The following is a 27614-nucleotide window of genomic DNA, read 5'->3' on the forward strand; positions in this document are numbered from 1 at the left end:
GGGGAGTTAAAGTTCGGTTCCCCGCTCTGCCCACCTACTGTTCTGGCAGAGTGGGGGAACCGGTGGTGATCGGCGCCAGAGGTCACTTACTGGGCGGGCGGTGATGAGATACGGCTCCCTGGTGCTGCTCCCTGGTGCGCGATCCTACAGAAGCCAGTAGGTTTTTGCCTAGCAACATATTCAGGGCTACAGTTAGAAGACCACTATACAGTGGTCTGTAAACTGTAGCCCTCCAGATAATGCAAAACTAAAACTCCCAGCATGCCCAGACAGCTGTTTGGGAATGGGGGAATTTTAGTATTGCAAGATTTAGAGGGGTACAGTTTGGAGATCACTGTGCAGATCAGTACGTGCTGGGAGTTGCAATTTTGCAACAGCTGGAGGCACACTGGTTGGAAAATACTGAATTAGGTAACAGAACCTAACTCAAGGTTTTCCAACCAGTGTGCCTCCAGATGTTGCAAAAGTACAACTCCCAGCATGCACTGTCTGTCAGTGCATGCTGGGAGTTGTAGTTTTGCAACTGCTGGAGGTTTGTCCCCCCCCCCCCCCACAAACACACTCACACACACATATGAATGTACAGGGTACATTCACAAGGGCGGGACTACACTTGCTTCAAGTTTGAGCTAGAGCAAATTTTCTGCTGCAGCGCAAGCTCCTAGAGGGAAACTCACCCTAAACCCCCACCCTTGTGAATGTACCCTAAAAACACTACACTACACTAACACATAATAAAGGGTAAAACACTACATATACACCCGCTTACACTTTCCCCCCAATAAAAATTAAAAAACGTATCATATGGCAGTGTTTCCAAAACAACAATTCCCAGCATTTCCAAACAGCCACTGACTGTCCAGGCATGCTGGGAGTTTAGCAACAGCTGGAGTCTCCATTTTGGGAATCACTGGCGTAGAATACCCCTATGTCCACCCCTATGCAATCCCTAATTTGGTCCTCAAATATGCATGGCGCTCTCTCACTTCAGAGCCCTGTCGTATTTCAAGGAAACAGTTTAGGGTCACATATGGGGTATCTCCGTACTAGGAAGCAATTGCGTTACACATTTTGTGGGGCTTTTTCTCCTTTTACCCCTTATGAAAAGGAAAAGTTGGGGTCTACACCAGCCTGTAAGTGTAAAAAAGTTTAAAAAAATTACACTAACATGCTGGTGTTGCCCCATACTTTTTATTTTCACAAGAGGTAAAAGGAAAAAAAGACCCCCAAAATTTGTAACACAATTTCTCCTGAGTACAGAAATACCCCATATGTGGGCGTAAAATGCTCTGTGGACGCACAACAAGGCTCAAGAGTGAGAGCGCACTATGTACATTTGAGGCCTAAATTGGTGATTTGCACAGGGGTGGCGGATTTTACAGTGATTCTGACATAAACGCAAAAAAAATACCCACGTGTGACCCCATTTTGGAAACTACACTCCTCACGGAACGAATTAAAGGGTATAGTGAGCCTTAACACACCACAGGTGTTTGACGAATTTTCGTTAAAGTTGGATAAATAAAATTTTTTTACTAAAATGCTTGTGTTACCCTAAATTTTTCATTCTCACAAGGGAAAATAGGGGAAAAAAAGCCCTGCAATATTTGTAACCCCATTTTTTCTGAGTAAGAGCATACCCCATATGTGGATGTAAAGTGCTCTGCGGGCGTACTACAATGCTCAGAAGGGAAGGAGCACCATTGGGATTTTGGAGAGAAAATTTGTCCGGAATTGAAGGCCACGTGTGCTTACAAAGGGGTGTCTGACAGATTTTTGGAACAGTGGTCTGTGAAAATGAAAAATGTAATACCCCTTTAAGGAATTAGGAAGTGAGTGTAGGCATGCGTTAATAGGGGATAAGATTTCTAGGGGCGGAGTACCCCTTTAAGGAATTAGGAAGTGAGTCTAGGAATGCCTTACAAGCAGGTAGAAAAAGAACAGTTGGGAGAAATGGCAGGATGCAAAGCAAAGTTTTGTTGGGACAGATTTTGGGTGTGTTCTGGCCAATTAAAAAATTTACTTTAGGTGATAAGTAGCTGATCTATCTGCAGCATCTCCCCCTGTCCCCTGTAACAGGAAGCCTCTGATTGGTTGATGCAGGTGCCTCTCCCAGGATGCAGGACCAATGAGTGCTTCCTCTTAGCTCAGGGGAGATGACATGATAGAGCAGACACTGCATGATCTCCTGGGGCTCCGCTCTGTACGGTGAGTAGTGATCACACTGAGGCTCTGTGCATGAAGGGAAATCACAGAAGCAGGACACGTCAGATCTGGGACGCTTGGGGGGTAAGTCTATTATAATAATAGTAATGCACATTGGGGGACATGTATGAAAACCTGTGCAGAGGAAAATTGACCAGTTGCCCATAGCAACCAATCAGATCGCTTCTTTCACTTTTAAGAGGCTTTTTTAAATGAGGTGTCCCGGTACAGGACTTGGTCCTGTCCCTGTCTAAAGTCCCCTCAGCCAGAGTTCCTTCACTCTCATAGGGCACTCTTGCAGGGCTTACCCCTGGTCGCCTCATGTAAATTGTGTTCATATATGTATTTAACCCCTTAAGGACCGGAGGTTTTTCCGTTTTTGCATTTTCGTTTTTTGCTCCTTGCCTTTAAAAAATCATAACTCTTTCAAATTTACACCTAAAAATCCATATGATGGCTTATTTTTTGCGCCACCAATTCTACTTTGTAATGACGTCAGTCATTTTGCCCAAAAATCTATGGTGAAGCGGGAAAAAAAATCATTGTGCAACAAAATTGAAAAAAAAACGCTGTTTTGTAACTTTTGGGGGCTTCCGTTTCTACGTAGTACATTTTTCGGTAAAAATGACACCTGATTTGTATTCTGTAGGTCCATACGATTAAAATGATACCCTACTTATATAGTTTTGATTTTGTCGGACTTCTGGAAAAAATCATAACTACATGCAGGAAAATTAATACGTTTAAAATTGTCATCTTCTGACCCCTATAACTTTTTTATTTTTCCGTGTATGGGGCGGTATGAGAGCTCATTTTTTGCGCCGTGATCTGAAGTTTTTAACGGTACCATTTTTGCATTGATAGGACTTATTGATCACTTTTTATTCATTTTTAAATGATATAAAAAGTGACCAAAAATGCACTATTTTGGACTTTGGAATTTTTTTGCGCGCACGCCATTGACCGAGCGGTTTAATTAATGATATATTTTTATAATTCGGACATTTCCGCACGCGGTGATACCACATATGTTTATTTTTATTTTTATTTACACTGTGTTTTTTTTTTTATTGGAAAAGGGGGGTGATTCAAACTTTTAATAGGGGAGGAGTTAAATGATCTTTATTCACTTTTTTTTTTCACTTTTTTTTTGCAGTGTTATAGGTCCCATAGGGACCTATAACACTGCACACACTGATCTTCTATGTTGATCACTGGTTTCTCATAAGAAACCAGTGATCAACGATTCTGCCGGATGACTGCTCATGCCTGGATCTCAGGCACTGAGCAGTCATTCGGCGATCGGACAGCGAGGAGGCAGGTAGGGGCCCTCCCGCTGTCCTGTCAGCTGTTCGGGATGCCGCGATTAGCCGCGGCTATCCCGAACAGCCCGACTGAGCTAGCCGGGAACTTTCACTTTCACTTTTAGCCGCGCGGCTCAGCTTTGAGCGCGCGGCTAAAGGGTTAATAGCGCGCGGCGCCGCGATCGGCGCTGCGCGCTATTAGAGGCGGGTCCCGGCTTCACTATGACGCCGGGCCCGCCATGATATGACGCGGGGTTACTGTGTAACCCCGCGTTATATCGGAAGAGCAGGACCAAGGACGTACCGGTACGTCCTTGGTCCTTAAGGGGTTAATGTATACGAAATATTATGTATAGGACCTTAGCAGGTCACATGCCTTTAATTATGATTGTACTATGGTTTAAGGACCTTACAGGGTCATGTGATGTACCCAGAGTTCACTGGGTCAGGACTTACAGGTTTGCCGGCCAATGAGCTTTGTCCAGCCTCCTTAATATATAAGGGGCTGTAGTCAATTAATTCACTCTCTTAGCTCTTGCCTCTCTTAGTTCCGGACTATCAAGCAGCACAAATCTCATCAGCATCAATTCAAGTCAGCTAGGCCAAAGCCTAAGATCCAGCAGCCACTAAAACGTGAGTTACCAAAGCTCAAACTACCTAATCCTGTGTGACTACTACCAGCTAAAATATTACAATTAGTAGCACAGTGGCTAGCATCAAAGCTCATTGCTCCAAAGTCCTAGCAAGACCTATGAGGAACCTGTATCCCGGTTCACTCTTGAGAGACTGTTATGTTTGAAGACTGTTGCATAAAATCCTTAAGTAAAGTTCTTCAGTTTATTCATAAAATCTGCTGTGGACATTCCGTTATTTTCCCTACCGTTTCTGGGAAGGTTGGCGGTAGGACTATTAACACTGAGAAAATCGCACCCTGCGTCGACATCTAAGGGTTAATACCAACAGGCCCTACGCTACCACTGCAACACCCTAGACACCATTACTCTCTCCTGCCCTCCACAACTCTTTTTGCGTCTTACGAACAGGATAATGGTGTGTGCCTTTAAGAATTTTGCTACCCTGACTGCCCGCAACCAAAAAAGGGTGTATACCGTATACTAAAGAGCCATAGTACTCCCCCTGTTAAGAAAAGTGTTAAAAGAACTGTCCGTAATTATCGCATGAAGCGATTAAAATTGCGGCCAGAAGTGTACAGGACTTTGCTGTTGAGATTGTGCTTAGCTGGGGCACAAGAAAAAGTAAGGGGGGAGGTGAAGATTGTTTTTCGGTGGCCATATGCAAAATTTGCAGCGAAGCTATGCTATGCTCTCAGCTGCAACAAGTACCTGAAAGGGTTAAAAACTTACCAGAGGAGTGCGTGAAAATGTCCTGCGCTGGTCCACGACTAGTGTTGAGCGGCATAGGCCATATTCGAATTCGCGAATATATGGACGAATATTCGTCATATATTCGCGAATATTCGCATATTCGTAATATCTTCGTTTTATTTTCGCATATGCAAACATTCGCGTATGCGCAAATTAACGTATGCGAAAATTAACATATTAAAAATTAGTATATGCGAAAATTCGCATATGCGACAATTCGCATATGTTAATTTTCGCATATGCGAAGTTTCGTCCGGCAGTCTCACACAGTAGTATTAGAGCCTTCTTTACACCACACAAGCTGGAAGCAGAGAGGGGTGATCACTGTGATGTGTGCTGTGAAGAAAAAAAAAAAAAAAAACGAATATTCGTAATTACGAATGTATAGCGCTATATTCGCAAAATTCGCAAATTCGCGAATATGCGATATTCGCGAATAATATTCGAATTGCGAATATTCGCGAGCAACACTATCCACGACCCGCCCCTGGGTGTGGACACCAAGTACACGTTGGAATGCCAAAGTGGAACTGTAACCTTCTGCTTGTGTTCGACGGGGGACTGGAAGTCGGAGCTGCACCGATGACGTCCTTCCGGCTGGCGGCCATTTTGTGGAAGCCTGACATAAAAGAAGCCAAGTGGCCAGACCTCTACAGTCCGGAGATGGCAGCGAGGAGCACAGAGATGGCGGAACCCACTGCAACATGCGAAGAGAGTCCTAAGATGGCACCAAGTCAGAGAAAAGTGGCCGCGGCACAACTTTTTCAAGAGCTTGCCGATCGCTTGCGGCGGTTATCCCTGGGGGCCGAGGAGGCCTGCAACCTGCCTCCCTTACCCGAGGATGACGAGTGGCCGGCTACCCCGAAAAGGGGCATCACCTGGGACATCAGCAACGGCATCACTGGTGAGACTGTCCCCTCACCACAGGACATGGGGGTCCTGGGATGAAATTCTGACTTAGGATTCGGACGTGAGTATCCCAGTGGAAGCCGCTTTCTCTTCTTTATCCAGCCCACAGAGAGAGGTCCCCTTGTCCCAAGTGACCCTGCCCAGTGCACGCCCGCGATCACCCCCACTCCCAAAATGAGTGTTTGGAGATGAGCCTACACTAATACAGTACATGCAGGACCACGTTCTTCCCCAGTCAGGGAAGTCCCATCCACCGGTCCCCACAGCTGAGATAGACAGGGTCTGCAGGGAGGCTGAAGTCGACAGCCTCATTGAAAAGTTAAAGGCGGAGCACAGGGAGAGGTATGGGCCAAAATGCCTCCCTTGTGAAGTCCGAGCAGAGAAGCAAAAAAGACACCAGAAAATTAGAAGCTCTGTACATCAAAATGCTGAACTACCCACGAGAGGGTGAAACACCCTTGAACTGCCGACCCGCCACCGTAGTTAAGTTTGATAAGGCCAGAGGTTTTGGTACCCTCCAGGACTGCAGACATGGGGGAACCATCCTGGTGAACAAAAGGGACTTTCAGCGGGACTACCTGCCCAGAAAATACCACTCCCTGGAGCTAGGGGAGATTGTTGAATACACCCCAGTACAGAGTCTGCGGGGTGAATGGGCTGCAGCGGTAACAAGATTTAAGAACCTGACGCAAATTCCCTTCACGTATTTCCCTTCGGACAAATGGGACACAGATCCTCATGGAATTCGGCCGATGAGGCTGCCTAAAACAGCCTGTGAAGAGGAGGAATGCAGAGTGCCTATCATGGATCCAAGACATATGCCGAGGTCCTATTCGTCTGCAGCATCTACAACAGAGAATGTGCCCAGGCCTACTCCCCCTGAGGAGGTGAGGCCTAAGCAACGGGCACCAACCTAATTGCCTAGGCCCACTCCATGCCCGGAGATGTGGCCTAACCAACAGGCACCGACCAAAGTGCCACGGCCTACTCCACCTAAGGAGTTGAGGCCAGACTAACCGGCACCAACAGTAGTGCCAGTGGCCTCAGCCACTGCTATCAATTTTGTGGTGAGCGTTAACCCCTCAGTATCTCAGTCAAGGCTCACCAATGTCTCATGGGACACTGCCATCAACCCCATGAGAGAATCCCAACCTCGTGCTCCTCGCTACATGTCACAGAGCAGGAAGCACTCTGATAGGCAAGGTTGGGAATCAAGATTTCCTGTTTAAAGCATTCATTTTCCTTTTGCTTGCCATTAACTCTTTGATACACTATTACCTTTGTTTTCTTACAGAGTTTTCCTGTTGTAAGTTGTTTAAGAAGAAGTGCCTAGCAGGACTATGCCAAGAAGTTCACCTGTTCTGCAATGTAACCAGCTTACTAAGCCTGTACCGAGCCCTGGGCCGAGAGACTCCTTGCCTGAGGAGATCCTTGTAAGTTTGCACCTGGCCCTGGCAACAGCTGTTTTTTTTTTGTTGGACTAATAACGTAGGTGGACTGCTGATCTTTTCGTGTCTGTTTATTGTAAATATACTCATAGTAATATATTTTTGTGCACTAAATGTTGCATATACAGCAGGTAAATGTCACCTGAACATTTCGTATGTCGTGCTGCTAACATGTAGCCCTAGTGTTCTAGTAAAATAAAATGTCAGCTGACATCAAATGTCAACAATGTGAATGGTGTTATTGTACAGAAGAATCAATTCCTGGACACAAAGTACATATTTTTTTCTCAGGTGTTATAGTGTTTACTGTAAGGTGCCCCCCCAGCTCCTCTGGGAGTAAAAAATAATGTCACCCTTCACTAACGCCTAAAGGAAATATTCCCATCAGATATCAAGACTGACTTTATTCATTCAATACAAAGTACACATAGTACAGTACATAAAATTCACTAGGCCAGAACGTGCTCCTGTAGCTAAATAAAAATACACGTATCCAGAAAGGTAACAGTATGTAACTTGTTATCTAGATTCAGAGTTCTAGGGGTTAGTGTGTAGTGCCGATAGACCCTATCAGCTAAGGCATTGGGCAGAAAGCCTCAGGCAACCCAATTCGCAACCAGTGTATAATTCTAGAAAATAGTCTGTGGTATAATAAATATGTGGTATAATATTACAGGTATGTCAAAAAGAAAAAAAAATGATAGTGAGATTTATTACAGTATATAGAAGTGTCATACTCATTATACATTTAGTCGAGTATCAGTACTAATTGTCAGTCAGAGAGAAAAAAATCATCAAATGTTTAGTCAAAAGTCGTTTGTCATTTATTTCATGCATAAGCAATCTATGTATAATACAATAAAGTAAAGTGGAGATAACCAAAAGGATATACAGATAGGATTTATACTATCCTGTTGGTGACTCAAACCCAAGTAAATCCTGTTTATCCAGTTAAAAGTCATCCTGTTTTGGAAGGAAGGACTAACAGAAAACTAACAACGATCCTGTTTGTGAACTCATTTCTTACCATAATCCTGTTTGTATTGTTAGAGTTAGTCCCGGCGGCAGGATACAGCGCGGCGGTCCCCGCTGCAGGATACAACAGGAGGTTGTAAATTTGTGTGTTTTTTTTTGTAAACACATGTTCTTGAACATTGCTAATTGTCACGTACCGGCAGGACTAGTAGTGGATCCTCTAGACCAGAGAGGCGATGGCGCAGGTTGTACTGGAGGACCGGTTCTAAGTAGTTACTGGTCTTCACCAGAGCCCGCCGGAAAGCGGGATGGATTTGCTGCGGCGGTAACTACCAGGTCGTATCCCCCAGTGACAACTCGACCTCTATGGCAGCTGATATGGTGTGGCACACAGGGAGTAGGCAGGAGCGTAGTCGGACGTAGCAGAGGTCAGGGCAGGCGGCAAAGGTTCAAGGGCGAGTAGTCAGTAGCAATGGGTTCAGCAACAGGCAAGGCAATATAACACAGTAGGGAACGCTTTCTCAAAGGCACAAGGGCATAAAGATATGTCAAGGGCAGGAAGGGTCAGGTTACATTTATAGGGAAGTGGCCAGAGGTCAGGGACCAGCGCACCAATGAAAGGTGCGCTGGCCCTTTAAACTTACAGAAGGCGGCGCGCGCACCCTAGAGAGCTGGGCCGCGCACGCCGGGAGGCAGAGACAGACGGCACAGGGAGCGGGGAGCCAGGTAAGACAGACAGGGACGCGGCGCGTGAGCGGGGACCAGCCGCCACGGCAACCGCGTCCCCGACACAAGGGAACCCGTGCTCCCGGTCAGCGCGTCTGACCGGGAGGCACCGGGATCCTGAGGAGGGAGGCCGAGGGAGCGGGCGCTCCAGTCCGGGGGAGGGGACCGGACCACACGCTGTGACAGTACCCCCCCTTAGGTCTCCCCCTCTTCTTGGTGCCCAGAAATCTGAGGAAGAGACTGCGGTCCAAGATGTTCTCCTCTGGCTCCCAAGACCTCTACTCAGGACCCTCCCAATCAACCAGAAAAAAATCTTCTCCCCCGAGAGATCCTGGTCGCCAAGATCTCCTTGATAGAAAAAAATATCGGAGGTACCGGCAACAGGGGTGGGAGAAAAAAGCTTGGGAGAGAAACGGTTAAAGACAGCAGGTTTAAGAAGGGAGACATGGAAAGAGTTATGGATTCGGAGGGAGGGAGGAAGATGAATTTGGTAAGAGACCTGATTGATCCGACTCTTGATTTTTAGGGTCCTAAGTAACGAGGGCCCAACTTGTTACTTGGGACCCTAAATCGGATGTATTTAGAGGAGAGCCAAACCTTGTCACCTGGGCGAAAGTCCGGAGGAGCTCTGCGTCTCTTGTCGGCTTGGACCTTTATATGAGTGGAAGCCTTGAGGAGAGCAGCGTGAGTTTCACGCCAGATGGTGGAAAAGTCTAGTACAAGACTGTCAACAGCAGGTACAGAAGAAGGAGTGGGATACTGCGGCAGAAGTGGAAGAGGATGACGGCCAAAAACTACAAAGAAAGGGGACTTGTTAGAAGCTGAGGATTGTTTGTAGTTGTAGGAGAACTCTGCCCAGGGAAGTAGATCCACCCAATTGTCATGGCGAGAGGATACAAAGTGGCGCAGATAGTCGCCCAAAATTTGGTTCACCCATTCTACCTGGCCGTTGGACTGAGGGTGGTACGAAGAAGAAAAGTCCAATTTGATCCCGAGCTGACCACAAAGAGCCCTCCAGAATTTGGAGACAAATTGTACCCCACGATCCGAGACAATATGTTTGGGAAGGCCATGGAGATGGAAGATGTGTTGGAAGAATTGTTTGGCTAACATGGGTGCAGAGGGTAGACCGGGCAGGGGTACAAAGTGAGCCATTTTGGAGAAGCTATCTACCACAACCCAAATAACGGACATGCCATGGGAGGAGGGAAGATCTGTAACAAAGTCCATAGAGATGTGAGACCTGAGAACTTCAGGAACAGGTAGAGGCAAGAGGAGACCCGCTGGTTTCTGACGAGGCTTTTTATCCCGGGAGCAAATCATACAGGCCTGGACAAAGTCCGAGACATCTTTCTCCAGAGAAGGCCACCAGTACCTTTGGGAGATTAGTTGGAGAGAGTTTTGTACCCCGGGATGACCAGCAAAAAGGGAAGCGTGGCCCCACTTGAGAATTTGCAACCACTGACGTGGAGGTATGTAGGATTTGCCCGGAGGAAGAAGGCGCAGGTCCATGGGAGCGACGGCAATAAGGCGTTCTGGTGGGATGATATATTGGGGTGTTATCTCGTCGCCCACCACATCAGAAGAGCGAGACAGAGCATCTGCCCTAATGTTCTAACAAGCCGGACGGAAATGGATTTCAAAATTAAAGCGGGCGAAGAACAAAGACCAACGAGCCTGATGGGGATTTAGTCTCTGGGCAGACTGGAGATAAGTCAGGTTCTTGTGGTCCGTGAGGATGTTCACAGGATATGTGGCGCCCTCGAGTAAATGTCTCCATTCCTCCAGTGCCAACTTAATGGCCAGCAGTTCTCTGTCTCCAATGGAATAATTTCTCTCCGCGGGAGAGAATGTTTTAGAAAAGAAGCCACGAGTTACTGTCTTGCCCCCGGAAGACTTTTGGGTGAGGACAGCTCCGGCTCCCACCGAGGAGGCATCCACTTCGAGAGAGAAGGACTTGGTGGAATCTGGCCTAGAGAGAACGGGTGCTTAGGCAAAGGCGGCTTTCAGTGACTGGAAGGCTTCTTTAGCTTGGGAAGGCCAAGATTTGGGGTTAGCTCCTTTTCTTGTTAAAGCCATGATAGGAGCCATCAGAGTGGAATAATGAGGGATGAATTGCCTGTAGTAATTAGCAAAGCCCAGGAATCTTTGTATGGCTCGGAGACCAGAGGGGCGTGGCCAATCCAGAACCGCGGAGAGCTTAGCTGGATCCATTTGAAGTCCTTGGGCTGAGATAATGTATCCCAGGAAAGGCAGGGAGGACCGTTCAAAAAGACATTTTTCAAGTTTGGCGTATAGGCGATTTCTCCTAAGACGAGTGAGAACTTGTCGCACATGGACCCGATGTTGGTCCAAATTGGAGGAAAAGATGAGGATGTCATCCAAGTATACGACCACGCAGGTATAAAGTAGGTCCCTGAAGATGTCGTTGACAAATTCCTGGAAGACGGCAGGCGCATTACAAAGGCCGAAGGGCATCACAAGATACTCAAAGTGCCCGTCCCTTGTGTTATAGGCGGTCTTCCACTCGTCTCCCTCATGGATGCGGATCAAATTATAGGCCCCTCGAAGGTCCAATTTGGTGAAGATCTTTGCCCCTCGGAGACGATCAAATAGCTCAGAGATTAGGGGCAGAGGGTAGCGGTTCTTGATGGTAATTTTATTAAGTCCTCTGTAGTCTATGCAGGATCGGAGAGAACCGTCCTTCTTGGTCACTAAGAAGAAACCGGCCCCAGCAGGGGAAGAAGACTTTCTTATGAATCCTCTCTGCAGGTTCTCACGTATATAGTAGGACATGGCATGAGTCTCAGGAGGTGGAGTCGAACCGGGCATCAGGTCGATCGGACAATCATAGGGTCTGTGAGGAGCAAGGACCTCAGCTTGTTTCTTGCAAAAGACATCCGCAAAAGAATGGTATGGCTTGGGCAGAGCAGGGGGCGGAGAAACTTGTGGGACCTGTTTGACAGGACCAGGCTTGAGACAATGTGTAACAATCCTACAGGCTCACCTGAGTCAGAGGACCGCTGGCTGGAGGTAGGAGTGGAGCCCAGTGGCAAGGACCGCAGGCAGGTAGTAAGTGCAGGAAGTCTGGCAGAGGCGTAGTCAGTAGGCAGGCGGTGGGTCAGGGCAGGCAGCAGTAAGCGTGGTCAGACAATCCAGATGGCAACGGTGGTAGCAGTTCAGTAAGTAGGGACAAAACAGAAGAGTAGTCGGTAGGCAATTCCTGGTCAGCAGTGGACTTCAGTAGTAGCAAGAGCAGCAGATGAGGAGCAGCTTGATCAAGGCTCAGGAGCTCAATAATCAGCAAGCTAGAGTGCAAGGGGCTGGACATATATAGGGAAGTACCAGGTGTGGGGAATCAAGGGTGATGAGCAAGGCTTGGCAAGACTAAGGTTACATAATAGGTTTCAGGGAGGAATGTCCAGAGAAGACGGTAGCCTATTAAGCAGGGCTACTGCCTGGGATGTGGCTGGTCACGGGTTCGAATCCCGACACAATGGTCAGAACTGGAGGAACCCCAACGCAGGATCTCACCGGTGGTCCAATTCAGGACAGGACAATGACGTTGAAGCCACGGCAGACCCAGGAGGAGTTCGGAGGAGCAGAAAGGAAGGACAAAGAACTGTAAAGTCTCTGTATGAAATATTCCAATGTCCATCTGGAGAGGCTGGGTACGGAACTGCACGGTGGCAGAGAGTCTCTCACCGTTAACTGTAGAGATGAGGAACGGCTTGGGTAGACAGACGGATTACTGGAATACGGTACTTGTCAACCAAGGAGGCGTGAATGAAGTTGCCAGCTGAACCGGAATCAAAGAAGGCGGTAGCTGGCACAGTACAGACACAGGTTCTCGTCTCTGCGGCGGCTTCATTCTTGCAGAGTCAGGCGTGACCGATCCACCTGCATGGTTCCACGGTGGGAGGCCCGGTAGCGGGTTGAGGTGGACGCAGAAAAACGGGAGCCAGATGAGGGTAGCGTCCAGGACGAGCCTTTTCATTTTCAAGGAGGAGTTCCTCTTGTCTCTCGGCGAAACGTTTGTCAATCCGAGTGGCCAGCAAAATTAGGTCACTAAGGGTGGAAGGTAGCTCACGTGCAACCAGAACGTCCTTTATCTCACTGTTGAGGCCCTTCTTGAAGGTGGCACAAAGGGCTTCATTGTTCCAGTTCAGTTCAGAAGCCAGGGTGCGGCACTGAATAGCGTAGTCAGCCACGGAAGAACCTCCTTGGGTCAAGTTAAGTAGGGCAGTCTCTTCGGAGGTAACCCGGGCAGGCTACTCAAAAACATTCCGGAACTCTTGGCAGAAGTTCTGGTCGGAAGAGGTGGCTGGATCTGCGTGGTCCCATAGTGGTGTAGCCCAGGCCAGGGCCTTCCCGGACAATAAACTGAGAATAAAGGCTACCTTGGCTCGCTCAGAAGGAAACTGGTCGGACAGTAGCTCGAGGTGGAGAGAGCACTGCGACAGGAACCCACGGCACTGCTTAGGATCTCCGTCATATTTGTCAGGCAGGGACAAACGGATCCTGGAACCGATGGCAACTGCAGGCGGAGGTGTAGCGGCAGGTGCAGACGGAGGAGCTGGCTGTTGCTGAGAAGGCAGGAGCTGCTGCATCATAGCAGTCAACTGGGCCAGCTGTTGACCCTGCTGGGCCACAATGGTGGTGAGGTCCGCTAGGCTTGGCAGGGGAACATCAGCGGGATCCATGGCCGGATCTTACTGTCACGTACCGGCAGGACTAGTAGTGGATCCTCTAGACCAGAGAGGCGATGGCGCGGTTGTACTGGAGGACCGGTTCTAAGTAGTTACTGGTCTTCACCAGAGCCCGCCGCAAAGCGGGATGGATTTGCTGTGGCAGTAACTACCAGGTCGTATCCCCCAGTAACAACTCGACCTCTCTGGCAGCTGATATGGCGTGGCACACAGGGAGTAGGCAGGAGCATAGTCGGACGTAGCAGAGGTCAGGGCAGGCGGCAAAGGTTCAGGGGCGAGTAGTCGGTAGCAACGGGTTCGGCAACAGGCAAGGCAATATAACACAGTAGGGAACACTTTCTCAAAGGCACAAGGGCACAAAGATCTGGCAAGGGAAGGAAGGGGCAGGTTACATTTATAGGGAAGTGGCCAGAGGTCAGGGACCAGGGCACCAATCAAAGGCGCGCTGGCCCTTTAAATGTACAGAAGGCGGCACGCGCGCAAGCCCAGGAGAGCGGGGCCGCACGCGCCGGGAGGCAGAGACAGACGGCGCAGGGAGCGGGGAGCCAGGTAAGGCTGGGTTCACACTAAGTTTTCTCCCATACGGGAGCGCATACGGCAGGGGGGAGCTAAAAGCTCGCGCTCCCGTATGTCACTGTATGCGCTCCAGTATGTCATTCATTTCAATGAGCCGGCCGGCGTGAAACGTTCGGTCCGGTCGGCTCATTTTTGCGCCGTATGCGCTTTTACAACCGGACCTAAAACTGTGGTCAACCACGGTTTTAGGTCCGGTTGTAAAAGCGCATACGGCACAAAAATGAGCCGACCGGACCGAACGTTTCACTCCGGCCGGCTCATTGAAATGAATGACATACGGGAGCGCATACGGTGGCATACGGGAGCGCGAGGTTTTAGCTCCCCCCTGCCGTATGCGCTCCCGTATGGGAGAAAACGTAGTGTGAACCCACCCTAAGACAGACAGGGATGCGGCACGTGAGCGGGGACCAGCCGCCACGGCAGCTGCGTCCCCGACACAAGGGAACCCGTGCTCCCGGTCAGCGCTGGGATCCTGAGGAGGGAGGCCGAGGGAACGGGCGCTCCGATCCGGGGGAGGGGACCGGAGCGCACGCTGTGACACTAATCATTATCACTGATCAAGATGGACACATTTTTACATGCATCTTGAATGGGTATAAAACCCATTCAACAACATTCTGGGGAACAAACCTGTGCAGAGGAAGAGTGGTGCAGTTGTCCATAGCAACCAATCAATTTGCTTCTTTCATTTTTCAAAAGGCCTCTGAAAAAGGAAAGAAGAAATCTGATTGGTTGTTATGGGCAACTGCCCCACTATTCCTCTATACAGTCTTGCACTGGGCCCACCAATGTGTAAAAATGATAGGGATTATAGCTAGCTAGCTACCTAGCTACCTACCTAGCTATCTACCTACCAACATACCTGGCTAGCTACCTACATGGCTACCTAGCTAGCTACTTACCTAACTACTTAACTACTTACCCAGCAAGCTTACATCCTACCCAGCTACCTACATAGCTAGGTAGCCATGTAGGTAGGTAGCCAGGTACGTAGGTAAATAGCCAGGTAGGTAGCTATGTTGCTAGCTAGCTAGCTATAATCCCTATCAGGGCCGTTTTCCACATTGGTGGGCCCAGTGCAAGACTGTATAGAGGAATAGTGGTGCAGTTGCTCATAAAAACCAATCAGATTGCTTCTTTGTTGTTGAATGGGTTTTTTACCCATTCAAGATGCATGTAAAAATGTGTCCATCTTGATCAGTGATAATGATAATAGCAATGTTCGATAAAATGTGTTTTCTAAAAAGCACACACATGCATGTTGCAAAGATGCCATATGTAAAAGCTTCCACATTTAGTTTAGTCCCTTCTTGGGTGTGTCGGCGTCCGCTATTGGGAGTGTCCCCTATTTGGAGGGTGCAAATACATTAAGTCTTATGGGACTCTGCCAGGGAATAAAGAACTGTCAGCTATTGGGAGATGTCCGCTAAGGGAGATTTTACTGTATATTGTTACGCCGAGCGCTCCGGGTCCCCGCTCCTCCCCGGAGCGCTCGCTACACTTCCCTCACTGCAGCGCCCCGGTCGGTTCCACGGACCCGGGGCGCTGCGTTACCACCTCCGGCCGGGATGCGATTCGCGATGCGGGTAGCGCCCGCTCGCGATGCGCACCCCGGCTCCCGTACCTTACTCGCTCCCCGTCAGTTCTGTCCCGGCGCGCGCGGCCCCGCTCCCTAGGGCGCGCGCGCGCCGGGTCTTTGCGATTTAAAGGGCCACTGCACCGCTGATTGGTGCAGTGGTTCCAATTAGTGTTTACACCTGTGCACTTCCCTATATCACCTCACTTCCCCTTCACTCCCTCGCCGGATCTTGTTGCCCTAGTGCCAGTGAAAGCGTTCCTTGTGTGTTCCTTGCCTGTGATTCCAGACCTTCTGCCGTTGCCCCTGACTACGATCCTTGCTGCCTGCCCCGACCTTCTGCTACGTCCGACCTTGCTTCTGTCTACTCCCTTGTACCGCGCCTATCTTCAGCAGCCAGAGAGGTTGAGCCGTTGCTAGGGGATACGACCTGGTCACTACCGCCGCAGCAAGACCATCCCGCTTTGCGGCGGGCTCTGGTGAAAACCAGTAGTGACTTAGAACCGATCCTCTAGCACGGTCCACGCCAATCCCTCTCTGGCACAGAGGATCCACTACCTGCCAGCCGGCATCGTGACAGTAGATCCGGCCATGGATCCCGCTGAAGTTCCTCTGCCAGTTGTCGCTGACCTCACCACGGTGGTCGCCCAGCAGTCACAACAGATTGCGCAACAAGGCCAACAGCTGTCTCAACTGACTGTTATGCTACAACAGTTACTACCACAGCTCCAGCAATCATCTCCTCCGCCAGCTCCTGTACCTCCTCCGCAGCGAGTGGCCGCTTCTGGAATACGACTATCCTTGCCGGATAAATTTGATGGGGACTCTAAGTTTTGCCGTGGCTTTCTTTCCCAATGTTCATTACACTTGGAGATGATGTCGGACCAGTTCCCCACTGAAAGGTCTAAGGTGGCTTTCGTAGTCAGCCTGCTGTCTGGAAAAGCCCTGGCTTGGGCCACACCGCTCTGGGACCGCAATGACCCCGTCACTGCCTCTGTACACTCCTTCTTCTCGGAAATTCGAAGTGTCTTTGAGGAACCTGCCCGAGCCTCTTCTGCTGAGACTGCCCTGTTGAACCTGGTCCAGGGTAATTCTTCCGTTGGCGAGTATGCCGTACAGTTCCGTACCCTTGCTTCAGAATTATCCTGGAATAATGAGGCACTCTGCGCGACCTTTAAAAAAGGCCTATCCAGCAACATTAAAGATGTTCTGGCCGCACGAGAAATCCCTGCTAACCTACATGAACTCATCCATCTTGCCACTCGCATTGACATGCGTTTTTCCGAACGGCGTCAGGAGCTCCGCCAGGATATGGACTCTGTTCGCACGAGGCGTTTCTTCTCCCCGGCTCCTCTCTCCTCTGGTCCCCTGCAATCTGTTCCTGTGCCTCCCGCCGTGGAGGCTATGCAGGTCGACCGGTCTCGCCTGACACCCCAAGAGAGGACACGACGCCGCATGGAGAATCTCTGCCTGTACTGTGCTAGTACCGAACACTTCCTGAAGGATTGTCCTATCCGTCCTCCCCGCCTGGAAAGACGTCCGCTGACTCCGCACAAAGGTGAGACAGTCCTTGATGTCTACTCTGCTTCTCCACGTCTTACTGTGCCTGTGCGGATGTCTGCCTCTGCCTTCTCCTTCTCTGCTGTGGCCTTCTTGGACTCTGGATCTGCAGGAAATTTCATCTTAGCCTCTCTCGTCAACAGGTTCAACATCCCGGTGACCAGTCTCGCCAGACCCCTCTACATCAATTGTGTAAACAATGAAAGATTGGACTGTACTATACGTTTCCGCACGGAGCCCCTTCTAATGTGCATCGGATCTCATCACGAGAGGATTGAACTGTTGGTCCTCCCCAATTGCACTTCTGAAATCCTTCTTGGACTTCCCTGGCTTCAACTCCATTCCCCAATCCTGGATTGGTCCACTGGGGAGATCAAGAGTTGGGGGCCCTCTTGTTCCAAGGACTGCTTAAAACCGGTTCCCAGTAAACCTTGCCGTGTCCCTGTGCTTCCTCATGTAACCGGTCTCCCTAAGGCCTATATGGACTTTGCGGACGTTTTTTGCAAAAAACAAGCTGAGACTCTACCTCCTCACAGGCCTTATGATTGTCCCATTGACCTCCTCCCGGGCACTACTCCACCCCGGGGCAGAATCTATCCTCTGTCCGTCCCAGAGACTCTTGCCATGTCTGAATACGTCCAAGAAAATTTAAAAAAGGGCTTTATCCGTAAATCCTCCTCTCCTGCCGGAGCCGGATTTTTCTTTGTGTCCAAAAAAGATGGCTCTCTACGTCCTTGCATTGACTACCGCGGTCTTAATAAAATCACGGTTAAGAACCGCTACCCCCTACCCCTCATCTCTGAACTCTTTGATCGTCTCCAAGGTGCCCATATTTTTACCAAACTGGACTTAAGAGGTGCTTATAATCTCATCCGCATCAGAGAGGGGGATGAATGGAAAACGGCATTTAACACCAGAGATGGACACTTTGAGTATCTGGTCATGCCCTTTGGTCTATGCAACGCCCCTGCCGTCTTCCAAGACTTTGTTAATGAAATTTTTCGTGATCTACTATACTCCTGTGTTGTTGTATATCTGGACGATATCCTGATTTTTTCTGCCAATCTTGAAGAACACCGCCAGCATGTCCGTATGGTTCTTCAGAGACTTCGTGATAATCAACTCTATGCCAAAATAGAGAAATGTCTGTTTGAATGCCAATCTCTTCCTTTTCTAGGATACTTGGTCTCTGGCCAGGGACTACAAATGGACCCAGATAAACTCTCTGCCGTCTTAGATTGGCCACGCCCCTCCGGACTCCGTGCCATCCAACGTTTTTTGGGGTTCGCCAATTATTACAGGCAATTTATTCCACATTTTTCTACCATTGTGGCTCCTATTGTGGCTTTAACAAAAAAAAATGCCGATCCCAAGTCTTGGCCTCCTCAAGCGGAAGACGCCTTTAAACGACTCAAGTCTGCCTTTTCTTCGGCTCCCGTGCTCTCCAGACCTGACCCATCTAAACCCTTCCTATTGGAGGTTGATGCCTCCTCAGTGGGAGCTGGAGCTGTCCTTCTACAAAAAAACTCTTCCGGGCATGCTGTTACTTGTGGTTTTTTTTCCAGGACCTTCTCTCCGGCGGAGAGGAACTACTCCATCGGGGATCGAGAGCTTCTAGCCATTAAATTAGCACTTGAGGAATGGAGGCATCTGCTGGAGGGATCAAGATTTCCAGTTATTATTTACACCGATCACAAGAACCTCTCCTACCTCCAGTCTGCCCAACGGCTGAATCCTCGTCAGGCCAGGTGGTCTCTGTTCTTTGCCCGATTTAATTTTGAAATTCACTTTCGGCCTGCTGATAAAAACATTAGGGCCGATGCTCTCTCTCGTTCCTCAGATGCCTCTGAAATTGAACTCTCTCCTCAACACATCATTCCTCCTGACTGCCTGATTTCCACTTCTCCAGCCTCCATCAGGCAAACTCCTCCAGGAAAGACCTTTGTTTCTCCACGCCAACGCCTTGGGATCCTCAAATGGGGTCACTCCTCCCATCTCGCAGGTCATGCGGGCATCAAGAAATCTGTGCAACTCATCTCTCGCTTCTATTGGTGGCCGACTCTAGAGACTGATGTGGTGGACTTTGTGCGAGCCTGCACTATCTGTGCCCGGGATAAGACTCCTCGCCAGAAGCCCGCTGGTTTTCTTCATCCTCTACCTGTCCCCGAACAACCTTGGTCTCTGATTGGTATGGATTTTATTACTGACTTACCCCCATCCCATGGCAACACTGTTATTTGGGTGGTCGTTGATCGATTCTCCAAAATGGCACATTTCATCCCTCTTCCTGGTCTTCCTTCAGCGCCTCAGTTGGCTAAACAATTTTTTGTACACATTTTTCGTCTTCACGGGTTGCCTACACAGATCGTCTCGGATAGAGGCGTCCAATTTGTGTCTAAATTCTGGAGGGCTCTCTGTAAACAACTCAAGATTAAATTAAATTTTTCTTCTGCATACCATCCTCAATCCAATGGACAAGTAGAGAGAATTAACCAGATCTTGGGTGACTATTTACGACATTTTGTTTCCTCCCGCCAGGATGACTGGGCAGATCTTCTACCTTGGGCCGAATTCTCGTATAATTTCAGAATCTCTGAATCTTCCTCCAAATCTCCGTTTTTCGTGGTGTACGGCCGTCACCCTCTTCCCCCCCTCCCTACCCCCTTGCCCTCTGGTCTGCCCGCTGTGGATGAAATTTCTCGTGATCTTTCCACCATATGGAAAGAGACCCAAAATTCTCTCTTACAGGCTTCTTCTCGCATGAAGAGATTCGCAGATAAGAAAAGAAGAGCTCCTCCCATTTTTTCCCCTGGAGACAAGGTATGGCTCTCCGCTAAATATGTCCGTTTCCGTGTCCCGAGCTATAAGTTGGGACCACGCTATCTTGGTCCTTTTAAAGTTTTGTGTCAAATTAATCCTGTCTCTTACAAACTTCTTCTTCCTCCTTCTCTTCGTATCCCTAATGCCTTTCACGTCTCTCTTCTTAAACCTCTCATCCTCAACCGTTTTTCTCCTAAATCTGTTCCTCCCACTCCTGTTTCCGGCTCCTCGGACATCTTCTCTGTCAAAGAGATTTTGGCCTCTAAAAAGGTCAGGGGAAGAACTTTTTTTTTAGTGGATTGGGAGGGTTGTGGTCCAGAAGAGAGGTCCTGGGAACCTGAGGACAATATCCTGGACAAAAGTCTGATCCTCAGGTTCTCAGGCCCCAAGAAGAGGGGGAGACCCAAGGGGGGGGGTACTGTTACGCCGAGCGCTCCGGGTCCCCGCTCCTCCCCGGAGCGCTCGCTACACTTCCCTCACTGCAGCGCCCCGGTCGGTTCCACGGACCCGGGGCGCTGCGTTACCACCTCCGGCCGGGATGCGATTCGCGATGCGGGTAGCGCCCGCTCGCGATGCGCACCCCGGCTCCCGTACCTTACTCGCTCCCCGTCAGTTCTGTCCCGGCGCGCGCGGCCCCGCTCCCTAGGGCGCGCGCGCGCCGGGTCTTTGCGATTTAAAGGGCCACTGCACCGCTGATTGGTGCAGTGGTTCCAATTAGTGTTTACACCTGTGCACTTCCCTATATCACCTCACTTCCCCTTCACTCCCTCGCCGGATCTTGTTGCCCTAGTGCCAGTGAAAGCGTTCCTTGTGTGTTCCTTGCCTGTGATTCCAGACCTTCTGCCGTTGCCCCTGACTACGATCCTTGCTGCCTGCCCCGACCTTCTGCTACGTCCGACCTTGCTTCTGTCTACTCCCTTGTACCGCGCCTATCTTCAGCAGCCAGAGAGGTTGAGCCGTTGCTAGGGGATACGACCTGGTCACTACCGCCGCAGCAAGACCATCCCGCTTTGCGGCGGGCTCTGGTGAAAACCAGTAGTGACTTAGAACCGATCCTCTAGCACGGTCCACGCCAATCCCTCTCTGGCACAGAGGATCCACTACCTGCCAGCCGGCATCGTGACATATATATATTTATTTATCTTGATTTAATCTGTGTTTTCTTCACCAAACTAAGGTATACATAGCCTATTAAAATATTTATTGTTGTATATAATGTCTCCTTTATTTGTCAGTTTTATTTTTAATTGAATTGAATATTATTATAATTGAATATATTGTTTTTGTGGCTCCACCCCATTATTTTGGCACCTTTTTCTTTTGTGTATATGTACTGCCTGTGAACAGTATGTTCCATAGAAATCTGAAGAGAAGAAGTTGACCCCTAAAATGCGTAATTGTATTTGTTCTTGTTTTACTCCTTTACTCCTTTTAGGACAAAGGGATTTTTTATTTTACACAAATTTTTTCCTCCTTGCCTTCTAATAGCTATAACAAATAACTTTCAATTATCCACCTACAGACTCATATAAGGGCTTGTTTTTTGAACCAGGTATTGTACTTTGTAATGACATCACTTATTTTCCTACCAAATCTACACTGAAAAAAAAAAATAGTTGCAATTTGTCCATTTTGTTAATTTTAGGGGCTTCCGAATTTATGCAGTGCACCTTTCGGTAAAAATGACATATTGTCTTTATTATGCAGGCCCATATGATTACAATGATACCCAGTTTATTTAGGCTTTGTTTTATTTTACTAATTTTAAAACATTATAACTTTATGTACGAAAATTTTTATGCATAAAATTGTCCTCTTCTGACCCTTATAACTCTTTTATTTTTCTGTATACCTGGCTATAAAAGGGCTCATTTTGTGCACTGTAATTGAAGATTTTCCTATCCTTGGTGAAGGAAAATATAGATTTTATTAAAGACAAGACGCGAGTATCATCCCTCCCAATGAACCCATCCCTTTCACTTCTTAATATTTTGTATTCACAGCCACTTAAGAAGATACTTAGCGGAATTTCCATATTCCTGATGAAAAGTTCCTCAATTACTGGATGTGCATCATATTTATCTACATTTGAAAACATTACCTTCTAAATTCACACCTTCCTGCGGATACCGAACTTATTGGAGATACTCTTCAGGTTCCAGCTGTCTTACCACGATCCTAACTTTGAATAGACTGTTCATCTTCGCTCAAAAGAAGAAGGAAGATATTAGATTAACTGTCACTATTATATCTGTTACTGTGCATTGATTGGTTAATACCTGTAGCATGTTTGGCTACACCATACCTGTGCCTACTAAGTTTTTTCTTGTATTTTGTTCATAATATACTTTTGCTGCTGATCAGTAAATGAAGATCTAAAAGCATGATACTCGCGTCTTGTCTTTAATAAAATCTATATTTTCCTTCACCAAGGATAGGAAAATCTTCAATTTTATGTAAATACAAGACGCTCCTATCATGCTAGTTTAAAGCTAAATATGTAAATCTTATATAACAATACATCTATTATAACAATGTCATAGAAACATGTGAATCTGGTCTGAAATAGAATGTTTTGAATGTAGAGTCAGAGGACCAATTAGCCGCTTTGATGATGTCAGAAAGGGAAGCACCTGATTGAAATAATTTAGTTGCTACGGCCCCTCTAGTAGAGTGGGCTCCAAAGGTAGAGGTATCGATGCCAGCCATAGTCATAGTCAATTTAACCCATCTGGCCAAAGTGGTGGAAGAGACCGGTTTATGGGGTTTACAGAAGGAAATAAGAAGTTGTGAAGATGGTGGGGATCGAAGAGATTCCATTCTAGATTCATATGCCCGTAAGCAACGAACTACACATAGTTTGTGTTGATGAGGGAAAGAAGGATAGAAGACGGAATGTAAATTAGTTTTGGTGCGGCGATAGACCGTAAATACAACTCCCTCTGGAGAATATTGTCTTCTAGAAACATCAAGGGCTCTAACATCCGATATCCGTTTGATGGAAATAAGACATAAAAGAACTGTAAGTTGAAAAGAAAGTAGTTTAAGAGGTAATGAATCGTTGTCCTCCCAGGAAAGAAAAAGATTCAAGAGAATATTCACATCCCAAGTAGAGTTGTACTTAGGTAAAGGAGGGCGTCTATAGCGTATACCTTTTAGAAGTTTACATACCAGAGGATGACGTCCAATGGGGATAGAGTCAATAAGAGGATGGTTAGCTGAAATGGCAGATCGGTAAAGATTGATAGTTCTATGGGCTTTACCAGCATCAAAGGAGTCTGAAAGAAAATTCAGGATGTCTGAAAGAGAGGTTTGCAAGGGATCCAAACCCAGTTGAGAGCACCAATGAATCCAAATTTTCCAGGCTGATCTGTAAGCAGATCTGGTTCCTGGAGCCCAAGCGTCTGAGAGTAATTCTCTAGTTGTGCTCGAAAGTGAAGATGATGTTCTGGTATGCCGGAAATGAGGCAAGCTAATAAGATTAGTTGATCTGATAATACTAGAGGATGAAAGTTGCCTAAGGGATCTTGAAGGATATTCGGAATGGATGGTAGGATTCGTGGATAATCTGTTAGAAGTTGAAGTAATTGGGGAAACCACGATTGGGTTGGCCACCAAGGAACAATTAAAACCATAGTAGATTTCCGGATAGAAGTTTGAAGGAGGACTCGAGGGATTAGGTTGAAGGGAGGAAACGAGTAAAGAATTTCCTGTGGCCAATGTTGGAGGAATGCATCTATGCCTAGAGCTTCTGGATCTGGTCTCCAACTGAAAAACAGGGATTTGACAGTTCAGTCGAGAAGCGAACATGTCTAGATGACAAGGACCCCATAAATGGTTGATTTCCAGAAAAATGGAAGGGAGAAGTTTCCAATCGCTGGAGTCTGTTAGAAAACGAGAATTCCAATCTGCGATTGAGTTGGATATGCCAGGTAGGTATTCTGCTTTCAACGTAATATGTCTGTCTAGACAAAAATGCCAGAAATCTTTGGCAATTTCCACAAGGTCTTTTTTGAAGTTGTACCACCCAGGTGATTTATGTATTGGACTGCTGAGATATTGTCCATGCGAAGTAATACACAACAGTGAGAGGAATCCTTCACAAAGCTCTTTAGTGCGAAGGACCCAGCTAAAAGTTCTAAGCAATTGATATGAAGCTGGGATTCAGTAGGAGACCATTTCCCTCCAGTAGAGAGGGAACCGCAACGCGCTCCCCAACCCGAAAGACTTGCGTCTGATTCTATGACAATATCCGGATTTGGATTGAAGATTGTTCTTCCATTCCAGGTCTGGATGTGAGATAGCCACCAAAGAAATTCTTCTTTGGCGTCTGAAGAGAGGCGAATCTCGTCTGAGTATCCCAGGCCTTCTCTCAAATGACGAATTTTCAGTCGTTGTAGGGCTCGATAATGGAGAGGGGCTGGAAATACAGCTTGAATGGAAGCTGAAAGAAGACCCACTAACCGAGCTATGGTACGGAGAGAAATAAGATCTTTGCGAAGGATTTGGCGAATTTCTTTCCGAATAGTTTTGAGTTTCTTCTGAGGAAGACTCAGAGTGGATGATCGAGTATTGATCATGAAACCCAAGAACTCCAGTTCTTGGGATGGTAGGAGAATGGATTTTTTGAAGTTGATTAGAAAACCCAGATTGGAAAGAAGGGATAGAGTCCAATCTCTGTGGGTTAGAAGAAGATTTTTGGATTGAGCCATGATGAGAATGTCGTCCAGATAAATAATGAGATGAACACCTCGGCTTCTGAGTAGAGCAATTATAGGCTTCAGAAGTTTTGTGAAGCACCATGGGGCTGATGAGAGTCCGAAGGGGAGGCATGTGAATTGCCATTTTTGAGTGTTCCAAAGAAATTGGAGGAAGATTTGAGAGGATGGGTGAATCGGGACTGTTAGGTAAGCATCTTTTAGGTCTATCTTGACTAACCAGTCGTCTTTTAGTAGAATATCTCTCAGAAGATGGATGCCTTCCATCTTGAAGTGTCTGTACACAACAAAGTTGTTGAGTAGTTTTAAGTTGATCACGGGTCTGTGACCTCCATCTTTCTTTTGTACTAGAAATAAATTGCTGAGAAAACCTGGGGAATTTAGGGGAACAGGTATAATTGCTTTCTTTGCAATGAGTTCCGTTACTTCTAGATTGATCAGATCTAGGTCTGTAGTTGAAAAATGGATTGGATGGGGTAGAGAGTGTTGTACGGGAGGAGAGAGAAACTCTATTTGGAAACCTGATATTGTATCCAGGATCCAAGAGTCTGACGTAATTGTAGTCCAGTTTGTTAAAAAATGTGTGAGTCTCCCTCCTAATGGAAGGTTGTGGGGGTAAATGGGAAGACTTACCTGTAGTTGGTTTAGCACGCTGTATTCTACGTTGTCCTCTTGGGCGCCAGGGTCTTGCCCGGTAGGGGAAGAACGGTGTGGGATTGGCTGGATGGGTAGTATATGATGGCTGGTAAGGTTGGTACTGATGTTGAAAGGAGCCTCTTGACTGTTGTCTAGTGGGGAGATAGCGGCCGGAAGAGCGGCTCCTTCCTTTCCCGGCCCTACCAAAAACCCTATTGGAAAAAACTTTTTTCAACGATGATTGAGCTTTGTTGATGGACGAAAAGATTCCAACGTATTTGCCCATTTGATTAATAAAATCTTCCCCAAAGAGCATCCCCTCTGTGGGGTGAGTAGGTTCATTGGATGCTAAGTTCGTTAATTGGGGGTCGATTCTCATTAGAACAGAGCGTTTACGCTCAGTGGAAAGGGCCGCATTTGCGTTGCCCAAAAAACATACAGCACGTTGTGCCCAACCTTTTAGAACTTCCACTTCAACTGGTTTGTTGGAGATAGAAAATTCTTCTACCATGTCTAAAATCTTTGATAAGGGACCGAGAATATCCAGGAGTTTGTCCTGACAGGACTTAAAACTCCTATCTATACCTTTTTTAGGATTTTTCCCTGTTTTCATCAAAAATTTATTCAGAACTGGATCCAGTTCTGGAGTTATTGAAGATAAATGGGGGAGTGTAGGGCGAGGACACTCTGCCTTCAGTTTACTGCGAGTGACCTTATCCATGCCCTTGTTAACTCTAATAGAGAGGAACTTAGCAACTATGGGGTTAGGTAGCCATTCCCCAGATCTGGGGTGTTGTATGAGGGCTGGGTCAAAGGAGGAAAGATCTGATTCCTCCAAAGGGTCATCCTCCTGATAATCAGGGTCATCATTTATTTCACCGCTTTCTTGTGACAGGTAGTCAAAAGAGTCAACAATTTCCTCAGCCTGAGAATCTGAAGAATCATCAGAATTCGGTTCTGTAAAAGAATTTGGTTTATTTCTTTTAGCGGTCTTATGAGCCCTACTTACAGATACTTCCTCTTGGGCAGAGGGTAACGTGTGCGGCTTTGAAGCACATTTATCGTGACCTATGATAGGTCTGTCTTTTAATTTATCTTGGCGACCTCCTTTACATTGTTTTTTAGGAGGGGGAGCAGTGCCGTCATGTGTGTGTCGTTTTTTGGAAGTAGCCTTTTTGGGGACATTAAACCCTTTAGCTAAATCCGCCACTGAAGTTTCTGGTGTGAAATAAAGATCACCAGGTGTTTTGGGATTAGAGGTGGAGGGGTGGGCCAGTGCCAGAGAAATAGATTTCTGTATACTATCTTGCAAAACAGTAACTGCAGATAACATGGCACTCTGTACTGATCTGGCCACTGAATTATCCGAAACCCAGAAAAAGGAGATATATGGTCCTTCAGCCAATAATATACATGCCCTTGGAGACAATTTTACAAAATAATAACTCAACTGAAATCTACCAATGAGGCCACAGATAAACACATTAAGCTAAAATGTATAATTTTTATTATTAAAGATAATAAGAAAAACAGTGCCTCACAATACAGTGCTCAGAAAGGTGTCAAATCAGATATAGCACTAAATAATGAACACAAAACCAAGGGAGGGGGTTTGGGGTACAGGTGAAAAACCTGACCTGACCAACCCTACCTAGTCTAACCCCTTGCCCTCACTACAATAAGTGTGGACAGGGAATAGGGATAGTAAAAGTCACATATACATTAAGAATAAACAATGCAATGACTCAATATGTATATATTCTTACTCCTAATGACCTACGCGTTTCACCCTTATAGTTAGGGGTTCATCAGGGCTCAGGGGAGCAGTCAACATATCACAATAGATAGTAATCAATAAAACACTATATATGAAAAGTGATAAAGAAACAAGTGAAGCACACGTAATACAAAAGCATAATAGCTGCACATTGATACTGAGTATATGATGAATAGATATATGAAAAATAGATAAATCATTCCAATCAGGCCACAATGGTAGAAATATGGATCCTTAATTGTACTATGAGTAGATGAGGAATACGTCCCTTGTCCAAAGCAAGTACTGTG

General features: G+C 47.2%; 1 protein-coding gene across 1 annotated transcript in view; it reads right to left on the minus strand.

The window, feature by feature from the left end:
• WFS1 (wolframin ER transmembrane glycoprotein) overlaps positions 1–27132 on the minus strand; it is a 78059-nt gene extending 50927 nt beyond the window's left edge. Inside the window, exons 1-2 of the mRNA XM_056555109.1 lie at positions 25545–27132; positions 22295–22394 (exon numbers count right to left, since the gene is read on the minus strand). The gene's annotated coding sequence lies outside the window, so the exon portion shown is untranslated. The remainder of the gene's footprint in view (positions 1–22294; positions 22395–25544) is intronic.
• Between the last annotated feature and the right edge of the window lie 482 nt (positions 27133–27614).

Source organism: Hyla sarda, chromosome 1, assembly GCF_029499605.1.
Source record: "Hyla sarda isolate aHylSar1 chromosome 1, aHylSar1.hap1, whole genome shotgun sequence".
NCBI classification, from domain to species: Eukaryota; Metazoa; Chordata; class Amphibia; order Anura; family Hylidae; genus Hyla; species Hyla sarda.